Raw genomic sequence first — 14,913 nt, 5'->3', positions numbered from 1 at the left:
TAAAATCAATTATTTTTATTCATTAAAATGTCTAATTGCTCATTATTTTACAGTAGTAATACAACAGTTAAAATCTCTGTGGACAACAATAGTCTGAATGGTAGAAAATCTCAAGATGTGCAGTATACAACAGATTATTCACTTACTCTATTCATCTTCAACAATATGACAGAATTCACAGTGGAAAGAAACCCTGTGAATGTAAACAGTGTAGTAAAACATTCAGTTCTTCCAGTAATCTTTGGAAACATGAACGAACTCACACTGGAGAGAAACCCTATGAATGTCAACAATGTAGTAAAACGTTCAGTTCTTCCAGTAATCTTTGGAAACATGAACAAACTCACAATGGAGAGAAACCCTATGGATGTAAACAGTGTAGTAAAACATTCAGTTTTTCCAGTAACCTTCAAACACATGAATGAACTCACAGTGGAGAGAAACCCTATGAATGTAAACTATGTAGTAAGACATTCGGGTGATCCAGTTTTCTTTGGGAACATGAGAGAACTCACAGTGGAGAGAAACCCTATGAATGTAAACAGTATACTAAAACATTCAGTTCTTCCAGTTATATGTGGAAACATGAAAGAAACCATAGTGGTGAGAAGAAACCCTATGAATATAACCTATGTACTAAAACATTTAGCTATTCCAGTACCCTTCAGACACATGAAATAATTCACAGTGTTGAGAAACCCTATAAATGTAAACTGTGTAGTAAAACATTTAGTTTTTCCAGTCATCTTCTGACACATGAAAGGACTGACAGTGGAAAGAAACCCTATGAATGTAAAAAATGTAAAACATTCAGCTCTTCCAGTCATCTTTGGAGACATGAACGAACTCACAGTGGAGAGAAACCCTATGAATGTAAACTATGTCATAAAACATTCACTTGTTCTGGTAATCTTTGGCAACATGAACAAACTCACAGTGGAGAGAAACCCTATGAATGTAAACTATGTCATAAAACATTCACTTGTTCTGGTAATCTTTGGCAACATGAACAAACTCACAGTGGAGAGAAACCCTATGAATGTAAACTCTGTAGTAAAACATTCAGTTCTTCCAGTCATCTTCAGAGACATGAACGAACTCACAGTGGAGAGAAACCCTATGAATGTAAACAATGTAGTAAAACATTCAGCTCTTCCAGTCATCTTCAGAGACATGAACAAACTCACAGTGGAGAGAAACCCTGTGAATGTAAACAATGTAGTAAAACATTCAGCTCTTCCAGTCATCTTTGGCAACATGAACTCACAGTAAGAGAGAGACCCTATGAATGCAAACAATGTAGTAAAACATTCAGTAGAGCTGGTCATCTTCAGAGACATGAACAAAGTCACAGTGAAGAAAAATCCTAAAAATGTAAACTTTAATAAAACATCCAGGCAAACTGGTCATCTTCATATACATCAACGAACTCATAGTGGAGAGAGACCCTGTGAATGTAAACTATGTAGTAAAACATTCAGTTCTTCCAGTTATCTTTGGAAACATGAATTTACAATGGAGAGAAACCCAATGAATGTAAACTATGTAGTAAAACATTCAGTTCCAGTCATCTTCGGACACATGAAAGAACTCACAGTGCAGAGAAACCCTGTGAGTGTAAACAATGTAGTAAAACATTCATGGGTTCTAGTTCTCTTCTGTTATATGAATGAACTCATAGTGGAGAGAAAGAAACCTCATGAATGTAAACAATGTAGTCAAACATTCATTTAAGCCAGTTTTCTATGGAGATATGAAAGATCTCACAGTGGAGAAAAACCCAGTGAAAGTAAACAGTAAAACATTGATTCTAGCCTGTCATCTTTGTTAACATGAAATAACTCACAGTGGAGAGAAATTTGATGAATGTAAGCAGTGTTGAAGACATTCCATTATTCTGGTCCTCTTTGTAGACATGAAAGAATTCACAGTGAAGCAAAACCCTATGAAATTAATAAAGCTATTAGATACTCTGCTAATTTTCAAACATTAAAATATTCACAATTGAAATCAATCTCTTGAGCATAAGTTGTATACTAAGTGCTGGGATAGCCTGAGGGTGCTTCTTCTGGAGCAAGTGCTCTCTGGGTTGGACAGAACTCAACTGGAGCCAATCTAGGCTGCTGCATGGGAGAGGGATCAGGAACTCCTGCAGAGCTAACATCTCAGGAGATACACTCTGGAACTCTCAGAGCTGGAAAGCAATTCCAAGTGTTTTTACTCAGAAAAGGAGCTTGTATATACACTAGCCAAGAGGGTGGAAACAGGGTGTGACATAGAGAGGGTGGAGCAAAAAAAGACTGGTGATCAGGGTGTACTAGGAGAGGGGCGGAGCAAAAAGACATCATGAACCAGTGGGGATTAAACCAATGCCCTGGAGGGAGGGTGGTGCTTAGTTAACAGTGGTTTATGTAAACAGACCACAGCTTTAAGTGGGATCAAACCAATGCCCTGCAGGCATGCCGGTGCTTAGTTAAGCAGGATTAAAGACAACCTTTAAGGTGGGGGGGAGCTGGCATACTACCCAACACAAAGCACTAGAGAGATGCAACCTGAGACATGGTGCCAAGGCTAGTTGTTCAATATAAAATAATTCCTCAGGTGTGAGCTTCTGCACTACATGGGCTGGAGTTAATGTTCTGTTTTACTGTCTCTCCATCTTGTGTTAATATATAAGCAAATATATCTAAATAATTGTAGGGATCATAATTCGATGATATACAAGTGAACCCATACCTCTGAATATTGAGGAATATGAGTAAGTACTTAGATCCTTTGTCTTAAATTCTAATATATGAAAACATTCACTTGGTACTGAGAACTTACTGATGTCAACAATGATTAGATGTGCAGTAGCACAGAGGGTTAAACTCAGGTGGCATTAATCCCAAGGACTGCTGTAAGGATTCTGGTTCTAGCCCCGAGCTCCCCCCTGAGAGGGGATTCACTTCACAAGTGGTGATGGTCTGCAGGTGTCTTTCTGTCTCTCCCCCTCTCTGTCTTCCCCTCCTCTCTCCATTTCTCTGTCCTATTTAACAATGATATCAATAAGAACACTAATCATAACTACAATAATAAAAATGTTTTTTAAAAAGACAACCCTTTATAAAGAAAAATGAAAGAAAGGAAAACTATTCTTACCAGTGTAGACATTGTAGAATGTACTTTACAGACCTAGTAAGGAACTTTTATTGGAGAGACCAATGAATGTAAATCAGTGGAATAACAATGGATGCTACAATATGTATGTCTTTATTCATTTTTTTGCCTAGATTTTTTTTTAAAAAATTTATTAATTTTACTTTTGACGGAGATGGAGAGAGAGCGGAGAGAGAGAGAGAAACACCAGAGCACTGCTCAGCTCAGGCTTATGGTGGTGCGGGGGATTGAACCTGGGACTTAGGAGCCTCAGGCATGAGAGTCTGTTTGCATAACCATTATGCTGTCTCCCCCACCCTTTGCATAGATTCTATCTGTCTAGTTGAAAAGTACATCTCTCTAAATTTCTCTTTATACTTTGTATTTAAAATACTTTATTTGGTAAGACAGAGATAAATTGACTGGGAGGTGGTAGTAAGGGAAAGAGAGCCACATTCAGCATTGCCTCCCAGTTTGTGAAAGCTTTAGCCTACATGTGGACACTGGGGAAATATTACCCATGTCCTTGTTCATGGTATCTAATTTTGATTATCAAGTTGCAAGTCATGAATTAGTGCTGCAGATGTCTTGCCCCCTCTACTGGATTGACATTCCATGCCTGACATCTCTGGACACTGAAGTGAAACATGCTGAGGTGGTACTTGTTGTTTTGTTTGGTTGCTATCAGCACATGCTGTGTCAGTTGGAATGAACAGAGAAAAGTATGCAGGAAAGTGAGCCCCACCCTAGAGGTTCCAGAAGTGGGGGAAATTGAGGCTCTATAGAGGAAGCAAGATGTTCCTGCTTCCTTAGGGTTTAAGAAGGATTAAGAAGATAGTTGTTGCTATAATCAAATTATTTGCCAATTGAGTTCACTTTGAAGGTCCCTTTGTTAGGATTTGCTGTACCCTATGCAGCATCACCATAATTTATGACTTTGACATTATTTGTATATAGCTGTGTCTTAATAGTGTAATGCCACGGGTTGCTTCCGTTCTCCCTGGACTAAGTAAGCTATTAGGAGAGTCAACATTTCAAAAGACTCGGTCTGTACATTTGAAAGTTTGAGACATTCAATCAGTTCTTCTCCTCTCATATTAATTAAATAGTAATTTATATGACTACAAGTTAATAGGAGTGTACATAAACACAGCCCATTTCCACACCAAGATGGAAGACTAAGACCAAATATTCTACCGGAATATTGCTTGCCGGAAACTGGGTGGAAGAGAGGAGGAAGTGGAGGAGTTGGAGGAGGGGCACAGTGGGTTCACCCAGAGGACTGGCAGGGAGAGGCAGACGTGAGGTCCTCACAGCTTCCAAGTGAAGGGTCCCACATGCAGCGGCTTAAGCTATGGCACCAGTGCTCTTCAGAGAGTCTTGAAATGTAAGCAGAGATCAAGGTGTCCACTATGACTTGGAAACAATTCCTGTGTTGCCAGTATTCTTGCACCTGCTGGATTATTTTCCATGGGAGGTTTCTAAGCATCTGGTGGCCTGTCCCCAGTTCCTCTGCACCTTGATTTGAAGCATGACAGAGGGCAGGGGGTGGCAAACCTGGTTGAGAGCACAAGTTACAGTGCACAAGAACCTACGTTCCAGCCCCCACCTGCAGGGGCGAAGCTTCACAAATGTGGCAGGTGCCTGTCTCCCCCTTCTCACTCAATTTCTCTCTGAATACAATAAATGGTAAAAACAAAAACATAGAAAAAGTGTCTGCTCAGCCTGGCCTGGCCCTCAGCATGTAGAATAAGCCAGGCCTGATCTCCAATCTGGACTCCAGGGTTGTATGTCTGCCTTGGGCCACCTGCTTCACAGGTTGGCCCTGCTTATGCATTTCAGTTTTTCACTTGTGAAATAGAGAAAATAGGGTCTTGGTACCCTCCCTAGCCCCTGTGTGTTAAAGGCCTCACATAAATGAACCAACTTGAAAGTGAGTAAGTTCATTTGTGTCATCAAAATTGAGCCACTTAGAGGTTGGCAGAAATGTGCTGACATCCTCATGGCTTCTGATGAAATGGACAAGGAAAAAAGCAAGGTAGAATTGGTAGCTTTGCTTTAAGCGTCAGGACCTTGATGGTATCTCCTAAGAACCAGAAAAGCTTTTTTTAAAAAACATTGTATTTACTTATTTATTGGAGACTGAAAAATCAAGAAAGGGGACCAGAGAGAGAGAGAAAGAGAGACCTGCAACACTGCTTCACGACTTGCAAAGTTTTCTCCCTGTAGGTGGGAACCAGGGACTCCAACCAAGCTTCTCCTACATTGTAATATGTGCTTTCAACCACATGCGCCAACACTCAGCCCCTGTAAAGGCTGTTTTTATGGAGAATGTGATCATGTAAAAACTCTCTGAGAAGATATGGCTTGTGATCATTATGAACTCTTGATTCCACTTGACCTTGTTTGCAAAGCAGGTGTGTGTACAGGAGATTCTGACAGAAATCACCGCAAAGCATTCAGGCTGCGGTGATGAGGCGTTATCCAGGGATATTATTGTGTGTTCTCTCACCCAGAAGAGATTGCATTAGAGTAGGTGTAGTTGAAGTTATCTTAGAAAGATGGTAGTAGGGTTTAGGAAGATATAGTGATTTGTAAACTAGATTGTCATTCTTGAGACCCTCAAGTCCCAGGTTAAATTGCCAGCACCACCATATGCTAGAGCTTATCAGACCACCAATCACAAAAATAAAACATAAGAACATAGAGAGAAAATGAGAATAAAAGAAAGATAGTAGGGGGAGTCAGGCTGTAGCACAGTGGGTCAAGTGCAGGAGTTGCAAAGCACAAGGACCTACATAAGTATCCCAGTTTGAGCCCTGGCTCCACACCTGCAGGAGAGTTGCTTCACAAGTGGTGAAGCAGGTCTGCAGGTGTCTATCTTTCTCTGCCCCTCTCTATCTTCTCTCTCCATTTCTCTCTGTCCTATCCAATGATGACAACAATAAAACAAGTGCAACAAAAGGGAATAAATAAAATAAATTTAAAAAATATTTTTAAAAAAGTAGGACCAAGAAGCTCCAGTTCCTCATTTTTCCCATAGGAATTTAAGAAAACAATCATAGTTAAGGCAAAATATCTTTACAGGTACTGTGTAAAGCAGAAGTACACAGGAGTCCATTGAATACCCTTTTGAGAAAAAGTCACATTCCAACTGGTACTAAATTACATTGTGTTTTTCTCTTGTCCTTCCCCCTCCCCAACAAAGTACAATGCTGGCTGGGAAGCAGTGACCCAGATTGTAGTTTCTTCATTTGAAGCCCAGGGGAGTGAGGCACAACAGGGGAGTGGGAGCAGTGCTCTGTAATAAATAAGTAAAATGAGAGAGAGAGAGAAAGAGAGAGAGAGAGAAAGAGAGAGACCAAAAGGAGAGAAGAGTAAGAGAGAAAGATATCTGCCACGCCCCACTCAACTCCAGAATGATGGGTCTGACAGGATCAGCACCTTAGAAAACTCTCTTCAAGGAAGAAGAATTCTGGGAGTGGGTGTTGGCATTCTGAGATCTAAATTGAAAACTGATTATTGTTTTCATTATGTACATGCTAATGATGCTGTGTAATCAGGGACAAACAGCCCCTGTTCCCAGATTAGATAGAGATGAACAGGAAATGAGGTAGACAAAGTTATGGGTCATCAAATACATAAAGTTTTAGGAAAAATTCTTAATAATACTCACCTCTTATGAAATATGTTAAAACTACGTAAAATACTATCTGATAAGCCTATTACTCAGAAATGCATCACCCCATGAAGTATGACATTTCTGTGTAAAACCACAAAGCCATCTAATCAAGAAATGAGCTTTACTTTCTGTGTCAGATATTGTTTATGTTAGACTGAAAGATATATAAGCTCTCAATTGCTGAATAAAAATGGAATTCACATTCACCCTCCAATAGAGTGTAGTGTATTCTGTTCTCCCCTTCACCGATTCCTGACCCACCAGGTGGTTGCCTTTGGAGTTCCTGATCCTTCCTGCTGATCTTCCACTGTAGCGGTCCGTTGCAGATATCTCTAGCACCATTCCATTGCTCTGTGAAGCTTTGCCCTTGCACATGGGGACTGGGAGCTTGTGCCCTGGTCCTTCCACACGCTGCTGAGTGTGCTCTGTGTACTCTGCTGGGTGCACTGCTGCCCACCAGCCCTCTGGGTATTTATTCTTCAGGGCTTCCCCTGTGTGGGGCTGTAGGCAGGGGCTAAGATAAATTCACCGGACTCAGGTTTTTCCAGGGAATAGCAGGAGCTGACAGAGAGGGCCCTATTTCTGCTGAGGCCTGCCACCTGCTCTCCCTTGACACTGGGGTGACTGTGACCAGGTAGCAGTCCTCCCCCTGCCTCAGAGAAGCTCGTGTCCCATGACCCCAAAATCTGAGCACAGCCACGCTGTGCACTGTGCAAGGGGACCCCATTCACATTACAGTGTCTGATTCTTTCTCAGGTGTCACATTTTAGTGTAGCTCAACAATGACAAAGGTCTCAATGGTGAGAGTCTGTGGAACTGGTGGAGGGTTTATGCCACAGTAGCAGGGGATTTGCGGATTTTTATGGTCTGCTCCCCAAACTCAGATGGTAACTTGCAGCAACTGACAGCCAATTGTTAAACTTGAGTCCTGTTCTTCAAACACAACTACCATGCAGTAGCAAATCCTTGTGGCTTGATTTCAGACTGAAATCTTACAGTAAGAGCTGGAAGTCTGCCCAGGAGCTCAGTGATCTTGTGTATTCTGCTGCTCCCTTCCCTTAACCCTCTCTTCCAGTCCCCTGTGTGGAAAAAGTCACAGGTGGTGGGATAGGCGTTCCTCTCACTCTGCAGTAACTGGACAAGGCTCTCTTCTGCGGATGCACTTCACTGACTGTCCTTCTCTGCTGCATTCCAAGATATGGCAGCTCTCTGAGGATAAGCACCATCTTCTCATCCAGGCCCCAGGGCTGATTTCCATCTAGCAGTTCCTGGCGTGTCGACAGGAGCGGCTGTGCCCAGAAGCTGTCCAGGCTGGCTTAGCCAAGACCCTCTCGCAGTCTCTTCTATGAAGGTCTGCTAGCCTAGGTCCCTGACCTGGGAGGCTGGGGGACCTTGAGGGGGCTCCTACCAGCCTCCTGGCATATTCCTCTAAACACAGTCCCTGCTCTGCATTACAGTTGCTCCGATGAACTATGCACTCTGAGAGAAGCTGAAGGGCAGATGGCTGGTACTTTAGGCTGCCCCAAGGGAGAGCCTCTACACCTTATCCTACCTCAGACCTCCACCGTGTGTCATGTCCTGGCGGGAGTAGTGCATCCGGGTCCCTCATCACCTGCACCCTGATCCACACTTCTGAGGTCTGTCACCATTGGAAGTGCAGAGCCAGTCAACTGGGACCCCTAGTTGGTTCCACCAAACCTACCAGCCAACAGGCAAGATGGAAAAAAACCCACAATCTGTCTACTGACCAAACCTTGCAGACCACAGAATCATACCATGAATCTGAAGGATCACCCTTCTCCTCCACAGCCCCAGATCCCTTTCTTGTCCATCCTGTCGGGAATTAAGCTAGCCCCCCCCCCTTGCTCTGTTCCATACTCCATTGCTGACACTATGGACTGTTTACATAATCATGGTTTGGCCAGAAAAATTCCCCACCCATTCCTTTAATCCATCTTCTTTCTACCTCGAGACCTTCCCTGCCTGTAGGGTAACATTAATCTCACCAGTTAAAACCATTGCAATAGTTGCTAAGGAAGTTCTTAGCATGCCTTTTTCCTTTCTCCACGCCCTTTTCCTAGTCATTTCTGTTTCTGACTTGCCACTTCCAGTTTTAACCTATAAAATTCACTTATGTTTCTGGATTCACTCTCTTTTCCGTGTCCCAATGTGGAGGAGGGTAGTCATGCAGACAGGCAGGCAGATGCTGGACATTGAGGCTTGACGCCATGTGGTTTTACCTGCTGTGCTCACACCCAACTCTGGGACTCCCACATGAATAAAGAATTGTATTATGCTGCCACGAATTCCTGGTCTCTTGCCTGTGATGCAAGCTTGGCACGTCCCACAACTAAAGCTCTTGATATAGTAATACAAGAACTTGGCAAGGGTTGGGCTGTGGTTTCATAGAATGGAGAGGTTTATGACATCTTGATTATTTAGGGATAGCAAAAGGGGCAAAGGTTGGCTAGTCATGATGGCAGGGAGCATGAGTCCATAGGATGAGTTCCCAGCTTTCGACTACACATGTTCAGGTCCCTGGAGAAGCAGTATAGCAATCAGGGAGAAGAAGAGCTTTCAGGAGCAGCTAATGCAGCTGAGTTTGCAGGAATGGAGAGTGTGTTTCCAGCAGACACGCACTAAGTCACCTCCCACACACCACACCCCTGTGGGTTTGTGTGAGTCTTACTACACTCCCAGTCTGACGTCAGCCCTATGCGGATTCTGTCCCAAAGTCCAGTATCCACACCTTGAGCTGTTCCCACCTCTCTGACACTCAGAGCATTGTGTGTGCAGTAGACAGCCCAGGAATATGCCATCAGAATCTGGGAGAAATTCAGGTCCACTACCTAGTTCCACACAAGGATAGATGAAGCCCAAAATGGTCATGTGACTTCTTCAAGTTCTACTAAATTGGTCCACATACTCCAGGATTATTTTTTTATATACAATTATCTTTATTTATTGGACAGATGCAGCCAGAAATCAAGAGAGTGGGAAAAAGAGAGAGGCAGAGAGAAGGAGAGACCGGCAGCACAGCTTCACCACTCATGAAGCTTTCCTCCTGCAGGTGGGGACTGGGGGCTCAAACCCTGGTCCTTGCCCAGTGTAGTGTGTGTGCTCAACGAAGTGCACCACCACCCGGCCCCCACACACTTCAGGATTATCTTGTCCAATGAGGTGGATGGACAAGATCAGACCTACCTTGAAGCTCTAAGGTACTGTCAGTGTGTGTGTGTGTGTGTGTGTGTGTGTGCCGGGAGCCAAAACCTTAGCTAAGTCTCTCACATAACCGGTGAGCGGACATTCCTATCATTGTGAGCTGACATTCCGATCATTGTAACTGCGATTACCATCTAACTGTTTGGAAAGGTTCTCACCCACCTCCCTCCCCCCACTACCTTAGCAGAACTTCCTCATGGTGTGTGCTTAAAATGCGGCTGCAAAATAAAATTTTCAGAGCTTGATCAGACCTCCTGTCTTGCTCTTGTTCTTCATGTCTCTTGTCCCCTCCATTCTCTTGCCCCCTACCCTAGGTTTCCGTCGATAACCCCGTAGGCCAGGGCACCTGGCCCCCAAACCTTAGGAGTTATATGCTCTGTTTTGCTTCAATAGACATCTAATCCATGTATTTTTGTTTCCTTTAGAACATTAAAATCTCAATAAATAAATAAAGAAAGAAGGGGAATGCACCCCCAGTATTCAGTTGGCTAAAGTGTCAATGAAGTAACTATACTAAACCTTTTTAATATTTACAAAAATTCGAATTGTCCATTTATTGTATCTCATTGACAAAGCCAATCACTTTTCCAGTCACAGAGACATATTCTTTTTCCTTTTTCAACACTGGATGTCCATGTTTGTTTTCCTTTTATTATGGTGGATGACATTATTGCTCTTACAATATCCACAGAGTCCCTGTTGGCAAGTCCTTACCACAAAAGACGCCATGGCAGTATATACTCCAGCTAACCGCACCAGCCTATTCAAGTCTTCTCTTTCTGCTGACCTACCACTGCTGACTTCATCCTTAAATGTTTACTAACTGCTCACTTTTCTCCCAATATTCCTCATGTTCAAGGAACCTCACCTAATGTGTATGCACCTCCTCTATGTCTTGGTACATCACCACCCTATATTTTCATGTCAATTCTTCTCTACCTGGTCCTTGCCTCCTAGTTTTGCTTGTTCCACAGCTGACCCTCTATAAAGAAGAAAAATTTCATCAGTTGGTGCCGATGATGACCAAAGGACCAAACGTGCTGTGTTTCTTCCCCTGGACATCACATCCACTGACTGCTTCCCTTAGACTTGCTGGTGGCGTGCTAGGACATTTTGATGCCCCTTATGGGACCCCTGATTCGTCTTTTGTTAATGATTACCTTGGGACCCTTTATTTTTAATAAGATTATTGGCTTTATAAAACAACAAATTGACTCATTGACATCTAAACCCTTACAAATATATTACCACAGACTTGATTTGGCTGACAGAGGCTTGGATGAACCTGAGGGTGACAGACCTCTTTAGGAGCTGCTTAAAACTCAGATTTATGCACACCAGCCTTGGCATGGCATGGGCACTGGTAAGGGGTGCAAGGCTAAGCACTGCAGGGGGAGGACCCTATAGTCTGCCTCTGGAGTCCTCCGTGAAGCAAACCTGATTTGCATGGAGGTTGGTGTCAGTCATCAGAACTCTTTGCCATGAGTTTTTCTCACCTTAGAAATAGTGGCTCTTCCTTCTCTCCCAAAAAGACACCAAGAGCCGTGCAAGATGCAGGAAGATCAGTTCTATATTTACCTCGCAGGAGAAATCAGGTCAATACTTCGCCCCTCAGGTTAATGCCCGCTTATCTCTTGATAAGATTCCTAGCTTTTACCCTCAATTGCCGCCTCACTTAAATTGTAAAAAGGGAGGACATGTCAGGAGCCAAAACCTTAGCTAAGTCTCTCACATAACCGGTGAGCGGACATTCCAATCATTGTGAGCGGACATTCCGATCTTTGTAACTGCGATTACCATCTAACTGTTTGGAAAGGTTCTCACCCACCTCCCTCCCCCCACTACCTTAGCAGAACTTCCTCATGGTGTGTGCTTAAAATGCGGCTACAAAATAAAATTTTCAGAGCTTGATCAGACCTCCAGTCTTGCTCTCGTTCTTCGTGTCTCTTGTCCTCTCCATTCTCTCGCCCCCTACCCTAGGTTTCCGTCGATAACCCTGCAGGCCGTGGCATGTGTGTGTGTGTGGGGGGGTGTCTGTGTGTGTGTAGGAGGTGGGCAGCACTGCAGGAGTTGTAGTTTGTGGGGTCAGTGTCCTTATTACCTAGTGGGGAGTCTCCTGAGCTGAAGGAGGAAGGACACACAGACCACTCCACCTCTGACTAATGCATCTTTGGAGGAACTTGAGGATGGGAGCTCTTCTGGTCAGTGCCTGTTGAATGAGAGGGGTTACCAGGTAGATGACCAGGACATGATCTGGGCCAGGAACATAGCTCTGTGCTAGCACAGAACTGATGTCAATGAGGTGCACCACCACCTGGGTCCCACAGGCTTCAGGATTATCTTGTCCAATGAGGTGGATGGACAAGATCAGACCAACCTTGAAGCTCTAAGGTACAGTGTGTGTGTGTGTGTGTGTGTGTGTGTGTGTGTGCAGGAGGTGGGCAGCACTGCAGGAGTTGTAGTGAGGGGAGTCAGTGTCCCTATTACCAAGTGAGGAGTCTTCTGAGCTGAAGGAGGAAGGACACACAGACCACACCACCTCTGACTAGTGCATCTTTGGAGGAACTTGAGGATGGGAGCTCTTCTGGTCAGTGCCTGTTGAATGAGAGGGGTTACCAGGCAGATGACCAGGACATGATCTGGGGCAGGAACATAGCTCTGTGCTAGCACAGGACTGATGTCCCTTTTCCCCAGAGGGACCTCAACCATCTGGTGAGGATCCCACCTCTGGTCAAGAAAGATGTTTCTCTCTTTCATGTCTCTGCCAGAAGTTGACAACTACAGTCTTTTTTCTTTTATTCTTACTTTACTGGGATGATTAATTATTTGCAGTCTAGTTGTATTGCACCAAATTAAAAGACTCTGGGTGGGAGGGAGGATTCAGGCATATAACATAGTGGCAGAGAAGGACCTAGAGGGGGATGAATTGTTCTGTGGAAAACTGGGAAATGTTACACATGTACAAACTCCTGTATTTCACTGTTGACTGTAAGCCATTAATCCCACAATAAAGAAGAAATTTTGCAGAGAGTAGTAAATATAGGGGATGGTACATCTGTCAAATTTCTCAGAATATAGATTCAAGCACCTGGTCCCCACCTGCAGGGGAAAAGCCTTGTGAGTGGTGAAGCAGGGCTGCAGGTGTCTCTCTGTCTCTCTCTCTCTCCCTTCACTTTCAGTTTCTGTCTCTATCCAATAATAAACAAATAAAAATATTATAAAAATTTTAAAACTGTGGTCTATGCATCAAAACATTGAGACATTTTTCTCCTCTCATATTAGTTAAATAGTGAATTGTGAGACTGTAAGTTAATAGGAGTTTATATTAACACCATTCCCACCACCAAGGGTCTGTGTAACTCCTCCCCCCACCCCCACCAACAACAGGGAAGTTGAACATCCACCCTCACCCTCCACTCAGAGATTTTTACTTTGGTGCCATATTGCAAACTCAGTCAGAGTCTGCTTTGAGCCTTTCTTTCTGTTCTTCTTTCTCAACTTTTGTTTATGAGTGGGATCATCCCATACTCATCTTTGTCTTTCTGACTTATCTCACTTAACAGGACTCTCACATTTAACATAACAGGATTATGTTCAGTGAGATAAAAATATTTAAAAGAAAAAAGTGCTTGTCTCTCAGCTTGAAGTTTTGAGGTCAGTCCCTGAAGCTGCACCTGCTGGAGTGATGCTCTGGTTCTCCCTCTCCCTCACAAATAAATAAATAAGTAAATAAACAAATAATGTTTTTTATAATAGGGCAAGGGAAATAACTTGCTGGCTATGCAAAAGACTTTCATGCCTGAGGCTCAGCGCTACCATGTTCAATTCCTGATCCTACCATCTTCTTCATGAATAAAGAAAAAACAGTATTTCATGTGGAATGGAAGAGAAGATGGGACCATGAGAATAAAAAAAAGAAAAATATAAACAGTTGTCAAAATAAAAATTAACCCATATCTACAACCTTGTGAGAATTGCTGTCGATTCCAATGGAGGGAGTAGGGACACAGAACTCAGAGAACAATGTGGAATTATACCCATGTTCACTTATAATTTTGTACATCAATATTAAGAAGTCACTAATAAAATTGAAAAACATTTCAAGAGAAAAAGGAAAGAGAGGAAGTACTGATACATATCTTGGGAGTGGGAGGACGGGGGATGTGAAAATAAACATTTGTGAGGCCAGGTGGTAGTGCACATGTTACAGTGCACAAGGACCCAAGTTTGAGCCCCCAGTCCCCAAATGCAGGGGAAAGGTTTGCAAGCAGTGAAGCAGAACTGCAGGTGTCTCTCTGTTTTTCTCCTTCTCTGTCTCCAGAGACAGAGAAGGAGAAAAACAGAGAGACAGAGACAGAGAAGGGGAGAGAGTAGAGGAGAGGTAAAGAGAGGGAGAGACTAAAATAAAACCTGAATATATACCAGAAATCTCTGGGAAAAATATATATATTGAGAGACAGAGGTGGGGAGAGGGAGAGGGAGAGACTAAAATGAAACCGAATATATACCAGAAACCTCTGAGCCTGGGTTATATCCTTGGAGCTGAGTCCATTCATTGATGGTTCAACCCTGCACCCTAGTGGTGATTTCATCAATTTGCAGGAGGCTTTTTGTTTTTGTTGCTTTTTTGTTTGTTTGTTTGTTTTTAACTAGAGCACTGTTCAGCTCTGCTTATGGTTGTACTTATGGTGGTGTGGGGGGTTGGATGTGGAACTTTGGAGCCACAGGCATGAGAGTCCTTTTGCATAGGAGGCTAAAAGACTAGGGGCCAGGTGGTGACACTCAGTTAAGCACACATTTCCTTATGTGCACGGACTTATGCTAAGGAAAGCAAGCCAGAAGGAGAATAATCTATATGGAGTGATCTCACT

The 14,913-nt window shown here is 43.2% G+C and overlaps 1 protein-coding gene and 2 long non-coding RNA genes across 8 annotated transcripts in view; 2 read left to right on the top strand and 1 right to left on the bottom strand.

The window, feature by feature from the left end:
* LOC103125926 (zinc finger protein 709-like) overlaps positions 1-14,913 on the bottom strand; it is a 221,705-nt gene that overhangs the window by 132,182 nt on the left and 74,610 nt on the right. The gene's annotated exons all lie outside the window — the stretch shown is intronic.
* Positions 1-14,913, top strand: part of LOC132532451 (uncharacterized) — a 62,832-nt gene that overhangs the window by 13,937 nt on the left and 33,982 nt on the right. The window lies entirely within an intron of this gene.
* LOC132532452 (uncharacterized) lies at positions 8,108-9,126 on the top strand. Its single transcript, XR_009544408.1, has 2 exons — positions 8,108-8,171; positions 8,278-9,126. It is a non-coding gene; the product is annotated as an uncharacterized LOC132532452 (long non-coding RNA).

This window comes from Erinaceus europaeus, chromosome 13 (genome assembly GCF_950295315.1).
Source record: "Erinaceus europaeus chromosome 13, mEriEur2.1, whole genome shotgun sequence".
Taxonomy (NCBI): domain Eukaryota; kingdom Metazoa; phylum Chordata; class Mammalia; order Eulipotyphla; family Erinaceidae; genus Erinaceus; species Erinaceus europaeus.
Note: the sequence above shows the minus strand (reverse complement) of the source record. Positions and strands in the feature narration are given on the sequence as shown.